Here is a 13,351-nt window from a genome sequence, read left to right on the forward strand (position 1 = left end):
GATAATTCATTTTGCTGACAATGACTGTAATGAAACCAGACAATGGGATAAATTGATCATTTTCTTAGTATGGATTTAATACTATGTTCTCAGGCTTCCCTTCAAGATCCTAGGTCAAGTCACTTATGTTTTTATTTCAAGCGGTGATGAAAGGAATGATAGTCTTCACAGATATTGTTGATTATGAATATATTTCAAAGAAGAGGTATTAGGTACTCAATTTCCTTGCAACTTAAACACATAATTTAATGTCTATTTGTGATAACATTTGTGATGAGAGAAGGCTCATTCAGTGGATAAGTTATTTTGAAAATGGGGTGTAGTCATAGATGAGATAGCACAAGTCACAGCTGGGTTTCTGTAGTTATAGTGTCTACAGAAATGCGCAGGACATGTCACTTCCCTCCTCAAAAATCTCCAGTGGTTGCCTATCAACCTTTGCAAAAAACAAAAACTCCTTATTAACGGCTTCAAAGCTGTCCATCACCTTGCCCCCTCCTACCTCACCTCCCTTCTCTCCTTCTACAGCCCAGCCCACAAACTCCACTCCTCTGACGCTAACCACCTTATTGTGCCTCATTCTCTCCTGTCCCACCGTCGACCCCGGCCCACATCCTACCTCTGGCCTGGAATGCCCTCCCTTCTCACGTTCGCCAAACTAGCTCTCTTCCTCTCTTCAAAGTCATACTGTGAGCTCATCTCCTCCAGTAGGCCTTCTCAGACTAGCCCCCCCACCTTTTCCTCTGCTTCTCCTCCCTCCCCATCACCCTCACTCTCTCCTTCTGCCCTACCCCCTTCCCCTCCCCACAGCACCTGTGTATATTTGTACATATTTATTACTCTATTTCATTAATGATGTGTATATAGCTATAATTCTACTTATCTATTCTGATGGTATTGACAACTGTCAACTGTCATAGAAGCAGCATGGCTCAGTGGAAAGAGCACGGGCTTGGGAGTCAGAAGTCATTCATTCATTCATTCAATCATATTTATTGAGCACTTACTGTGTGCAGAGCACTGTACTAAGTGCTTGGGAAGTACAAATTGACAACATAATAATAATAATAATAATGACAGCATTTATTAAGTGCTTACTATGTGCAAAGCACTGTTCTAAGCGCTGGGAATGTTACAAGGTGATCAGGTTGTCTCACGTGGGGCTCACAGTCTCAATCCCCATTTTACAGATGAGGTAACTGAGGCACAGAGAAGTTAAGTGACTTGCCCAAAGTCACACAGCTGACAATTGGCGGAGCCGGGGTTTGAACCCATGACCTCTGACTCCAAAGTCCGTGCTCTTCTCCACTGAGCCACGCTGCTTCTCAAAATATAACTGGCCCGTACGGGGATCGAACCCGCGACCTTGGCGTTATTAGCACCACGCTCTAACCAACTGAGCTAACCGGCCACGATGGTCCCTACCCAACAACGGGCTCACAGTCTAGAAGACGGGCTCACAGTCTAGAAGATGCACATCATTAACAAAATAAATAGAATGGTAAATATGTACAAGTAGAATAAATAGAGTAATAAATCTGTACAAACATATATGCAGGTGATGTGGGGAGGGGAAGGATGTAGGGTGGAGGGGTGGGGATGGGGAGAGAAAAGAGGGGGCTCAGTCTGGGAAGGTCATCTAGAGGAGGTGAGCTTTCAGTAGGGCTTTGAAGGGAGGAAGATAGCTCTGCTAGCTTGGCAGATGTGAAGAGGGAGGGCATTCCAGGCCAGGGGGAGGATGTGGGCGTGGGGGTCGACAGTGGGACAGGTGAGAATGACGCCCAGCAAGGAGGTGAGCGGTGGCAGAGGAGCGGAGGGTGTGGGCTGGGCTGGAGAAGGAGAGAAGGGAGGTGAGGTAGCAGGGGGCCAGGGGACGGAAAGCCTTGAAGCCGAGAGTGAGGAGTTTTTGCTTGATGCGTAGGTTGACTGGTAGCCACTGGAGATTTTTGAGGAGGGGAATAACATGCCCAGAGCGTTTCTGCACAAAGATGATGCAGGCAGCAGCGTGAAGTATAGACTGAAGTGGTGAGAGGCAGGAGGATGGGAAATCAGAGAGGAGGCTGATGCAGTAATGCAGTCGGGATAGGATGAGAGATTGAACCAGCAAGGTAGCGGTTTGCATGGAGAGGAAAGGGCGGATCTTGGTGATGTTGCAGAGGTGACGGATTGGATGTGAGGGGTGAACGAGAGAGCGGAGTCGAGGATGACACCAAGGTTGCAGGCTTGTGAGACGGGAAGGATGTAGTGCCGTCTACAGTGACGGGAAAGTCAGGGAGAGGGCAGGGTTTGGGAGGGAAGATAAGGAGTTCAGTCTTGGACATATTGAGTTTTAGATGGTGGGCAGACATCCAGATGGAGATGTCTTGAAGGCAGGAGGAGACCCGAGCCTGAAGGAAGGGAGAGAGTGCAGGGGCAGAGATGTAGATTTTGGTGTCATCAGCGTAGAGATAATAGTTGAAGCCATGGGAGCAAATGAGTTCACCGAGGGTGTGCGTGTAGATAGAGAACCGAAGGGGACCAAGAACTGACCCCTGAGGAACTCCTACAGTAAGGGGATGAGAGGGGGAGGAGGAGCCCTCAAAGGAGACTGAAAATGAACAGCCAGAGAGATGAGGAGAACCAGGAGGGGATGGAGTCTGTGAAGTCAAGCTTGGATAATGTGTTGAGGAGAAGGGGGTGGTCTACAGTGTCAAAGGCAGCTGAGAGGTCGAAGAGGATTAGGATAGAGTAGGAGCCATTGAATTTGGCAAGACTTTGGGCACAGCACTTCTCCATGCCTCAGTGACCTCATCTGTAAAATGGGGATGAAGATTGTGAGCCTCACGTGGGACAATTGATTACCCTGTATCTCCCCCAGTGCTTAGAACAGTGCTTGGCACATAGTAAACACTTAACAAATACCATCATTATTATTATGATGATGATGGTGACTGGTCATATTTATTGAGTGCTTACCATGTGCGGAGCACTCCATAAACACTTGGGAGAGTATGATACAACAATAAACAGACGCTTTCCCTGCCCACAGTGAACTTACATCTAGAAGGGGAGACAGGCATTAATATAATAATGATGTTGGCATTTGTTAAGCACTTACTATGTACCAAACACTATGTGCTGGGCTAGATACAAGGTAATCAGGTTGTCCCATGTGGGGCTCAGTCTTCATCCCCATTTTCCAGATGAGGGAACTGAGGCCCAGAGAAGTGAAGTAACTTGCCCAAAGTCACACAGCACACAAGTGGTGGAGCCAAGATTAGAACCCATGACCTCTGACTCCCAAGCCCGGGCTCTTGCCACTGAACCACCCTGTGTGCTCATTATCTGGGAAACCAGTTTCATCCATCCACACTATCTTTCCATACTCCCATCTGCCATTTATTTGTGTAAGCGTAGAGCAGGAATATACTAGCAGGGTTTACTTGTTTTGTTGTCTGTCTCCCCCTTCTAGACCATGAGCCCGTTGTTGGGTAGGGACAATCTCTATGTGTTGCTGAATTGTACTTTCCAAGTGCTTAGTACTGTGCTCTGCACACAGTAAGCGCTCAATAAATAGGACTGAACTGATGAAGTGTCTGCTAATTCTGCTGACCTCTCCCGAGCACTGAGAATGGCGCTCTGCGCACAGTAAACGCTCAATAAATGCCACTGATTGACAAAGTTACTCAATGCTTTTTTTGTACATCTAATACGATGCCTTACACAGCTTCCAACAAACCAATCTCTGAGAATATTCCCTTGTTAGATGAGTAAGTCATAAGAGTCGATCTGATGGTGACCTCGGTAGCCAGCTCCACCCTGACCCGTCAGCTTCAGAAGAGGAGCAAATTTCACCTCATCCCATGAATTACTGGGATGAGGTGAACTCCATATCATTCATTCATTCAATCGTATTTATTGAGCATTTACTGTGTGGAGAGAACTGGACTAAACACTTGGGAGAGGACAGCTTGGCAATAAAGAGAGACCATCCCTGCGCACAGCGGACTCACAGTCTGGAATGGGGAGAGATAGACGACAAAACAAAACAAGTAGACAGGTGTCAATAGCATTATAGATCGCTCTCTCATTCATTCCATCGTATTTGAGTGCTTACTGTGTGCAGAGCACTGGACTAAGTGCTTGGAAAGTACAAATCTGCAACAGATAGAGACAATCCCTACCCAACAACGGGCTCATAGTCTAGCTGCAGGAAAATACACAACAAAACAAGTAGACAGGCATCATAGCATCAAAATAAACAGAATTATAGGTCTCTCATTCATTCCATCACGTCATGGGTTCTAATTCTGGCTCCGCCATTTGTCAGTTGTGTCACTTTGGGCAAGTCACTTAACTTCTCTGTGCCTCAGTTTCCTCATCTGTAAAAGGGGGATTAAGACTGTGAGTCCCACGTGGGACAACCTTGATGACCTTGTATCCCCACAGCACTTAGAGCAGTGCTTGCCACATAGTAAGTATTTAACAAATACCAACATTATTATTATTATTACTTGTTTTGTTTTGTTGACTGTCTCCCCCTTCTAGACTGTGAGCCCGTTGTTGGGTAGGGACCGTCTCTATACGTTGCCAATTTGTACTTTCCAAGTGCTTAGTACAGTGCTCTGCACACAGTAAGCGCTCAATAAATACGATTGAATGAATGAATGAATTTACATTTGTCAAGGAAGTCACCATCACAGGACAAGAAAACTTGTTTTTGAGGTCTGTAGAAGATAAATCATAAAGACTAATGCTTTAGGGGGAGTTGGGACTGACACACACTTGCATTCTTTCTCCAGCTTTGATTTTAGAGAATCATTTGATCCTTGGAGTGATTGTTAAATGCACTTGCCTGTGCTTTTTAATACCTGTAAAAAAATGCCCAGATATTTTTATTCTGGAGAAATTTCTAGAAACCCCCATCACACAAGCAAAAAACCCAACAGCAAAATAATTAGTCCTTTCTTTCTCAAACACTAGAAATCTAAATCTAGTTTTGAAATCAGTCTACCTCCATCTCGTGTCATAGTGTATAGAGAAAAAAATTCCAACTGAGTGAGACTTATTCAGATGGAGGCTCCCCTTTGAGGCACCTGGAAGATCTGTGGCTTTTTGAGCACAAAAGACTCCATCTGATGTAGAGATATGCTCTTACACATGAAGCAGAAACCACTCAACAGTCACTCAGCTAATTGGCCAGACAGGCTTTGAATGGATTAAGTGACTGGTTGGTAGGCTTAATACATTGTAAGGCAACACATCTGGCCTGAACAATAATTGGTTTTTAATTACACAGTGTTTGCATGGGAAAGGGGGTAAAGTTTACTCATCTCTCATAGTTGTATACTAATTGGCTGCTCAGAGATTTTCAATTGTAGCTCTACTCTCTCTCTTAGCCTTTTGTGAAATAAAAAGCTTGTTGTTTGTTTGGTATTTAAAATCCTATAAATGAAAACATACACACACTTACTGTTTTCTTGTTAAGAAACCTCTAGGATGGAAAATATGTAACCATGTTCCCCTTTCAGCATGTCTCTTTTGTTCTCTTTTATTTTCTTTAATTGTCATGAGGAACATTTGTATGCAATGTTTGTGCACATGTACAAATCTGAGCCTCATGCATGCAAATGAGACTATGCTATTAGCTTTACAGGCATAAGTGTAAAGTTTAGGAGTACATTGCTTCCAAGGATCATGTTCTTTTGTTTGAATTCAAATTCAATCTTTCCACAATAGGAAGCTAATATCCATTTGTGAACGCTTGATTGACACTGGTTTGCGCCTTAAAGTTTTTTCTAAGAAAGCCATTTTATAAAGTAATCTCCTGTTTCAAAGCAGAAGGGAGTTGGACTATGCTTTCAATTATCTGCAGGGGTTCCAACATTTCATTCAGGGTGTCATATTGAACACTAAAATTTATAATGAAATGAAGGGATATACCGACGAGACAAAATCCTGGTGCACTGCTGAACCTCTGAAATAAGCCTCTATTTTAGTCAGAGTGCTACAGTTCATTTAGAGCTTCAGTGAATATCTTCAATTTAGTTGCAAAACCTCTAGCTAGTTTGTAAAGATTATTCTATATGCCACCCAGGTAAAGGGAAACTTTCTATCTTGACTAGCTCATATATTTGAAAATGAAGAAAACCAGCATGGCTTAGTGGAAAGAGCTTGGGCCTAAGAGTCAGGAGAGAAGGGTTTTAACCCCAGCTCTGCCACTTTCCTACTCTGAGACCTTAGGCAAGTCATTTAATGTCTCTATGCCTCAGTTTCCTCAACTGTAAAATATAGATTCACTAGTTAGACTGTGAACCCAATATGGAATGGGGGACGCGTTTCTGACCTGATTAAGTGCTGATTAAGCATGCTGATGAACCCTAGTGCTTAGAACAGTGCTTGTCAGTGGTTAACAAATACCATCTTAAAAATACAAACAAAACAGGAAACAGATAGACTGCAGAAGGTATAACAGAAATTAAAGCACGGAACATCAGTTTCCATGATCATGACTCTAAAAGACACCAGAAGGACAGATTATAAACTAAAGGGATCAGCTTGAGTCTATAGGGGATGACTGTGTCTGTTATATCGTTGTTTTGTACCCTCCCAAGGACTTAGTTCAGTGCTCTGTACACAGTAAGCACTCTGTAAATGCAATTGATTGAAGACTAAAACACAACACCAATCATTTTTATCTGTCATTCATTCAATCATATTTATTGAGAACTTACTGTGTGCTGAGCACTTACTAAGCATTTGGGAGAGTACAATATAACAGTAAACAGACACATTCCCTGCCCATAGTGAGTTTACAGTCTGGAGGGTGAGACAGACCCTAATATAAATACAGAAATTACAGACATGTTCAGAAGTGCTGTGGGACTTGGGGTGGTTGGTGGTGAATAAAGAGATCAAGTCAGGGTGACATGGAAGGGAATGGGGGAAGATGAAAGGAGGGTTTAGTCAGGGAAGACCTCTTGGAGGAGATTGTCCCTTCAATAAGGCTTTGAAGGGAGGGAGAGTAATTGTCAAGTGCTTCCTGTGTGCAGAACATTCTATTATGTGCTTGGGAGAGTACAATACAACCGAGTTGATAGACACACAATAATAATAATAACAATAAATGTATTTCTTAGGTGCTTACTATGTGCCAAACATTGTTCTAAGAGCTGAGGTAGATACAAGGTAATCAAGTTGTCCCATGTGAGGCTCACAGTCTCAATGCCCATTTTCCAGATGAGGTAACTGAGACACAGAGAAGTGAAGTGACTTGCCCAGTGTCACACTGCTGACAAGTGGTAGAGCTGGGATTAGAGCCCACAACTTCTGACTCCCAAGCCTGTGCTCTTGCCATTAAGCCACATTGCTTCTCTTGCCTGCCCATTATGAGTTTACAGTCTACAGGGGAAAATAGACATTAATATAAATAAATTTACTATGGATATGTATGTACAAGCTGTGGGACTGAGGAAGGGGTAAATCAAGGGAGCAAATCCAAGTGCAGACTAAAAGGGGCCTGCATTAACGACAACAATAATAATAATAATAATGGCATTTATTAAGCATTTACTATGTGCAAAGCACTGTTCTAAGAGCTGGGGAGGTTACAAGGTGATCAGGTTGTCCCACAGGGGACCTCACAGTCTTAATCCCCATTTTACAGATGAGGTAACTGAGGCACAGAGAAGTTAAGTGACTTGCCCAAAGTCACACAGCTGACAATTGGCAGAGCCGAGATTTGAACCCATGACCCCTGACTCCAAAGTTCGTGCTCTTTCCACTGAGCCATGCTGCTTCTCTATGCTTCACTATGTTATAGACCTTCAATTCTTCAACATGTGAGAAATGTCACAGGGTCTAAAAGATGCCAGCATCATCACTATCTAAGAAGAAAGGTAGCAATTACCATGGCATCTCATTAATTAATCAGCCACTAAAGAAGATTGTCTATGAAATACCTCTGGAATCCCAGTGTGGCTTCCGGCCACAGTGGGTACAGCTGACATCCTTGTTTTGTAACTGGTGTTATACAAGGGCAGGAAACAGCACCAAGTCCTCTACACAGTTTGCAAAGACATTAAGAAAGCCTTCAATACTGCCAGTAGATCTGAGTTCTGATCATTTCTTAGCAAATTTGGCTGCCCTGAAAAGTTCATCAAGGTCCTGAGGCTACTCGGGGTGGCATAATTGGACAGGACACAGTCCAGGTCTGTCCTGTTGGTTCTCTTCCCATTGCCAGTGGAGTAAACTAAGGGTGCGTAGTTAGCCAGGTCCTGTTCCATTTATTCTATGCAGTCATTCTAGACCATAAACTCATTGTGGGCAAGGAACTTGTCTACCAATTTGGTTCTATTGTCTTCTCCCAAGCACTTATTACACTATTCTCCACATAGTATGCATGCAGTAAGTGCCATTGATGATGATTAAGTAACTGGGATGCAGATGCTAGAACAGTGCTTTGCACATAGTAAGCACTTTATAAATGCCATCATTATTATTACTACTTCAACATATCTAGGAAACTCTACCATAAGAATGTGATTGTGAGCTCTAGACCGTGAGCTCACTGTGGACAGGGAATGTGTTCGATGTTATATTGTACTCTCCCAAGTGCTTAATACATTGTTTTGTGCACAATGCACTCTCAATAAATACAATTATTATTAATAACAATAATAATAATAAGATGAAGATTTATGGTATTTGTTAAGGTTTTTTTATGGTATTTGTGCGAGGCAGTGTTCTAAATGCTGAGGTAGATACAAGGTAATTGGGTTGGAGACAGTCCTTGTCCCACATGGGGCTCCCAGTCATAATCCCCATTTTATAGATGAGGGAACTGAGGCACAGAAAATTTAAGTGACTTGCTCAAGGTCACATGGCAGACAAGTGCCAGAGCTGGAGTTAGAACCCATGTCCTCTGACTCCCAAGCCCATGCTCTTGTCACTAGGCTATTCTGCTTCTGAATAAACTCAGAGTACCAAATTCCTAGAGACTTTCAGTAATTGTTCAATCAATTGCTCAGTGGTATTTATTGAGTGCTTTATTTCTCAACGTTTGCTCAGTTTAATCAGATATTCATCAGCTAATTGTGATTCAGATGATTCACATTCTTCTGTATTTGGACAAAGTTCCTCTACACTCTGAAGGAAAAGCAACAATCACTTTTTTTAGCACAAACATTTTTGTGTACTGCACTGCAGTGTGTAGGATTCTAAAAGCAGCATGCTCTTTGTAGATTTTCCATAAAACCTAGTCCCCAGATAGTAACAATAGCTCAGTTGAAGCTAGTACATGAGGCTTACTCTAGCTGATATTAAATTGTAAGGGCAGTGCAATGGAGAACTGAAAACAAGAAAAAAACCTCTTGCAGAATTTATATGATTTTCTTTTTCTTGGGAGAGAAGGTAGTGGAGTGAAATAATCCTAAAAGTTTCTGTTGTCTCTGTTGCTATTGCAGTTTGAACTGCTATGTCTGACTTCTTTCACTTGCTTTGCGTTGAATGCCTCGGTTTTATTCACTTGCTATATTTCTCTTTTTTTAGAGGTTCCCTTGAGAAAACCTGACTCCATTCTGGCTTTTGATTCCAGACCATTTCATACAGCATTTTGATTTTCCTCACACATACCCTCCATAACAAGAATTCTCTTATCCCCAGTAGACGAGAAATGGAAGTTCTACATAGATGAAAGCATTCTAGGCTTAAAACTTTTCTATGAGTGTTAAATTAGTATTCTCATATGCATGGGCAGAAAAACATCTGATTTCAAGGGATAGGTAGTAAACAGTAATAAACAAAATTGGCGTCTTATTGCTAAATGAAGCACCATGTTATCAAAACCCATTGGACTGCATTGGTTTGAGACTGATATGCTGTATTCCCAGAAATCAGGATTTGGAACATTAAGCAAGAGTGAAAATAAAACCATGATCATCTCTGTTTCAGAAGAATATCTTCAGATCCTTTACTTGAGGATCATACCTAAAAAAGAGAAGACTGCAAAGTCCTTGTATGCAGAGGACACATTTCACCCAAACTTTATAATCCCCTGAAGCCAAAGCATGATTACAATGAATTTGTTTGCTACTGTTGTTGAGTTAGGATGAGCTTTAAATTTTAGTAGTAGTAATGACATGCATGTATGTCCATTATTATCTTTATTCTTTCTTTCAATTGTATTTATTGCATTCTTACTGTATATAAAGCACTGTACTAAGTGCTTGGGAGGGTACAGTGTAATCATTCATTCATTCAATCATATTTATTGAGCGCTTACTGTGCGCAGAGCACTGTACTAAGCACTTGGGAAGTACAAAACGGCAACATATAGAGACAATGGGCTCACAGTCTAGAAGGGGGGAGACAGACAACAAAACAAAATGAGTAGATAGGTGTCAAAACCATCAGAATAAATAGAATTATAGCTATATACATATCATTAGTAAAATAAATATAGTAGCTATATACAAATGAAATAAATAGAGTAATAAATATGTACAAATATATGCAAGTGCTGAGGGGAGTGGAAGAGGGTAGGGCAGAGGGAGGCAGGGGGCATAATGGGGAGGGGAGGAGGAGGAGGAGATGAAAAGGAAGGAGAGGAAACAATAAACAGACTCGTTCCCTGCCCATAACGAGGTCACAGTCTAGAGACAAGCTCATAGTCTAGGGATGAGCTCACAGTCTATACTCTTATCACTTCTTCCTATCTGTAATTTATTTTAGGGCCTATTTTCTCCACTAGAATGTAACCTTCTTGAGGACGGGAATCATGTCTACTACTTCTACTTTACCAAGCACTTAGTACAGTGCTCTGTGTAGTGGACAATAAATAAAATTGATTGATTATTGATTATTAAGAACAAACTATGTGTGAAGTACCATGCTAAGTCTTAGAATGATTATGAGATAAATTGGTTAGAGGTTATCCCAATGGGCAGAAAAAGCCTCATAAAGTCTTTAAAATTAAATGAAAAGAAATAATAACACAATCAACAACCCAAGAAGACAGTGTGAATCAGGGTAGCTAAGCACAATTCTTGGAGGGAGAGACATTCACAGTCTTCAGTGAGGCCTATTTTCTCCACTAGAATGTAACCTTCTTGAGGACGTGAATCATATCTACTACTTTTACTTTACCAAGCACTTAGTACAGTGCTCTGTGTAGTGCACAATAAATAAGATTGATTGATTAATTATTGATTATTAAGAACAAACTATGTGTGAAGTACCATGCTCTTAGGATGATTATGAGATAAATTGATTAGAGGTTATCCCAATGGGCAGAAAAAGCCTCATAAAGTCTTTAAAATTAAATGAAAAGAAATAATAACACAATCAACAACCCAAGAAGACAGTGTGAAGCCGGGTAGCTAAGCACAGTTCTTGGAGGGAGAGATATTCACAGTCTTCAATGAGGCCTATTTTCTCCAATAGAATGTAACCTTCTTGAGGACGGGAATCATGTCTACTACTTCTACTTTACCAAGCACTTAGTACAGTGCTTTGTGTAGTGCACAATAAATAAGATTGATTGATTAATGATTGATTATTAAGAACAAACTATGTGTGAAGTACCATGCTAAGTCTTAGGATGATTATGAGATAAATTGATTAAATGGGCAGAAAAAGCCTCATAAAGTCTTTCAAATGAAATGAAAAGAAATAATAACACAATCAACAACCCAAGAAGACAGTGTGAAGCCGGGTAGCTAAGCACAGTTCTTGGAGGGAGAGATATTCACAGTCTTCAATGAGGCCTATTTTCTCCAATAGAATGTAACCTTCTTGAGGACGGGAATCATGTCTACTACTTCACCAAGCACTTAGTACAGTGCTCTGCGTAGTGCACAATAAATAAGATTGATTGATTAATGATTGATTATTAAGAACAAACTATGTGTGAAGTACCATGCTAAGTCTTAGGATGACTATGAGATAAACTGATTAGAGGTTATCCCAATGGGCAGAAAAAGCCTCATAAAGTCTTTAAAAAGAAATGAAAAGAAATAATAACACAATCAACAACCCAAGAAGACAGTGTGAAGCCGGGTAGCTAAGCACAGTTCTTGGAGGGAGAGATATTCACAGTCTTCAATGAGGCTCCCTGGTCATTCTTGATCTGTAGAATGAGGATTGGGACTGTGAGCCCCACGTGGGGCAACATGATCACCTTGTATCCCCCCAGTACTTAGAACAGTGCTTTGCATATAGTAAGCGCTTAACAAATACCATCATTATTATTATTATTATCAACTGTAGTATCAAGCAAAAACTCCTCACTATTGGCTTCAAAGCTCTCTATCACCTTGCCCCTTTCTACCTCACCTCTTTTCTCTCCTTCTACAGCCCAGCCTGCAAACTCCGCTCCTCTGCCGCTAACCTCATCACTGTGCTTCATTCTTGCCTGTCCCACAGTTGATCCCTGGCCTATGTCCTCCCCCTGGCCTGGAATGCCCTTCCTCCCCACATCTGCCAAACTAGCTCTCTTCCCCCCCTTCAAAGCCCTACTGAGAGCTCACCTCCTCCAGGAGGCCTTCCCAGACTGAGCCTCCCTTTTCCTCTGCTCCTCCTCCCCTCCCCATCACCCCTACTCCCTCCCTCCATTCTACCCACTTTCCTGCCCCACAGCACTTGTATATTTGTACATACTTGTACATATTTGTACAACGTGGCTCAGTGGATAGAGCCTGGACTTTGGAGTCAGAGGTCATGGGTTCGAATCTCGGCCCCACCACATGTCTGCTGTGTGACCTTGGGCAAGTCAGTTAACTTCTTGGAACCTCAGTTGCCTCATCTGTAAAATGGGGATGAAGACTGTGAGCCCCACGTGGGACAACAACCTGATCACCTTGTATTCCCCCAGCACTTAGAACAGTGCTTTGCACATAGTAAGTGCTTAACAAATGCCATCATCATCATCATGTCAAACTGCTTCCTCCACAGTATTTGAATAGTTGTGAAGATAAGCTTACATAATAATAATGACATTTATTAAGTGCTTACTATGTGCAAAGCACTGTTCTAAGCACTGGTACTGTTCTCATTCATTCCATAAATAATAATAATAATAATAGTAATAATAATAATGGCATTTATTAAGCGCTTACTATGTGCAAAGCAGTGAGCATTCCCTGTGCAGAGCATTGTACTAAGCACTCAGAAGAGTACAAAATAACGGAGTTGGTGGACATGTTCCTTGCTCACAACAAGTTACAGTCTAGAAGGGGAGAGAGACATCGATATAAGTTATGGAAATGTTCATAAGTGTTGTAGGATAATAATTGTGGTACTTAATAATAATAATAATAACAATAATAATAATAATGGTATCTGAGAAGCAGTGTGATTCAGTGGAAAGAGCCCG

General features: G+C 41.7%; 1 non-coding gene across 1 annotated transcript; it reads right to left on the bottom strand.

The window, feature by feature from the left end:
* Nucleotides 1-1,337: 1,337 nt before the first annotated feature.
* Nucleotides 1,338-1,411, bottom strand: TRNAI-AAU. The gene has a single exon. It is a non-coding gene; the product is annotated as a tRNA-Ile (tRNA).
* Between the last annotated feature and the right edge of the window lie 11,940 nt (nucleotides 1,412-13,351).

The sequence above is a fragment of the Tachyglossus aculeatus genome, chromosome 1 (assembly GCF_015852505.1).
Source record: "Tachyglossus aculeatus isolate mTacAcu1 chromosome 1, mTacAcu1.pri, whole genome shotgun sequence".
In the NCBI taxonomy this organism is placed as follows: domain Eukaryota; kingdom Metazoa; phylum Chordata; class Mammalia; order Monotremata; family Tachyglossidae; genus Tachyglossus; species Tachyglossus aculeatus.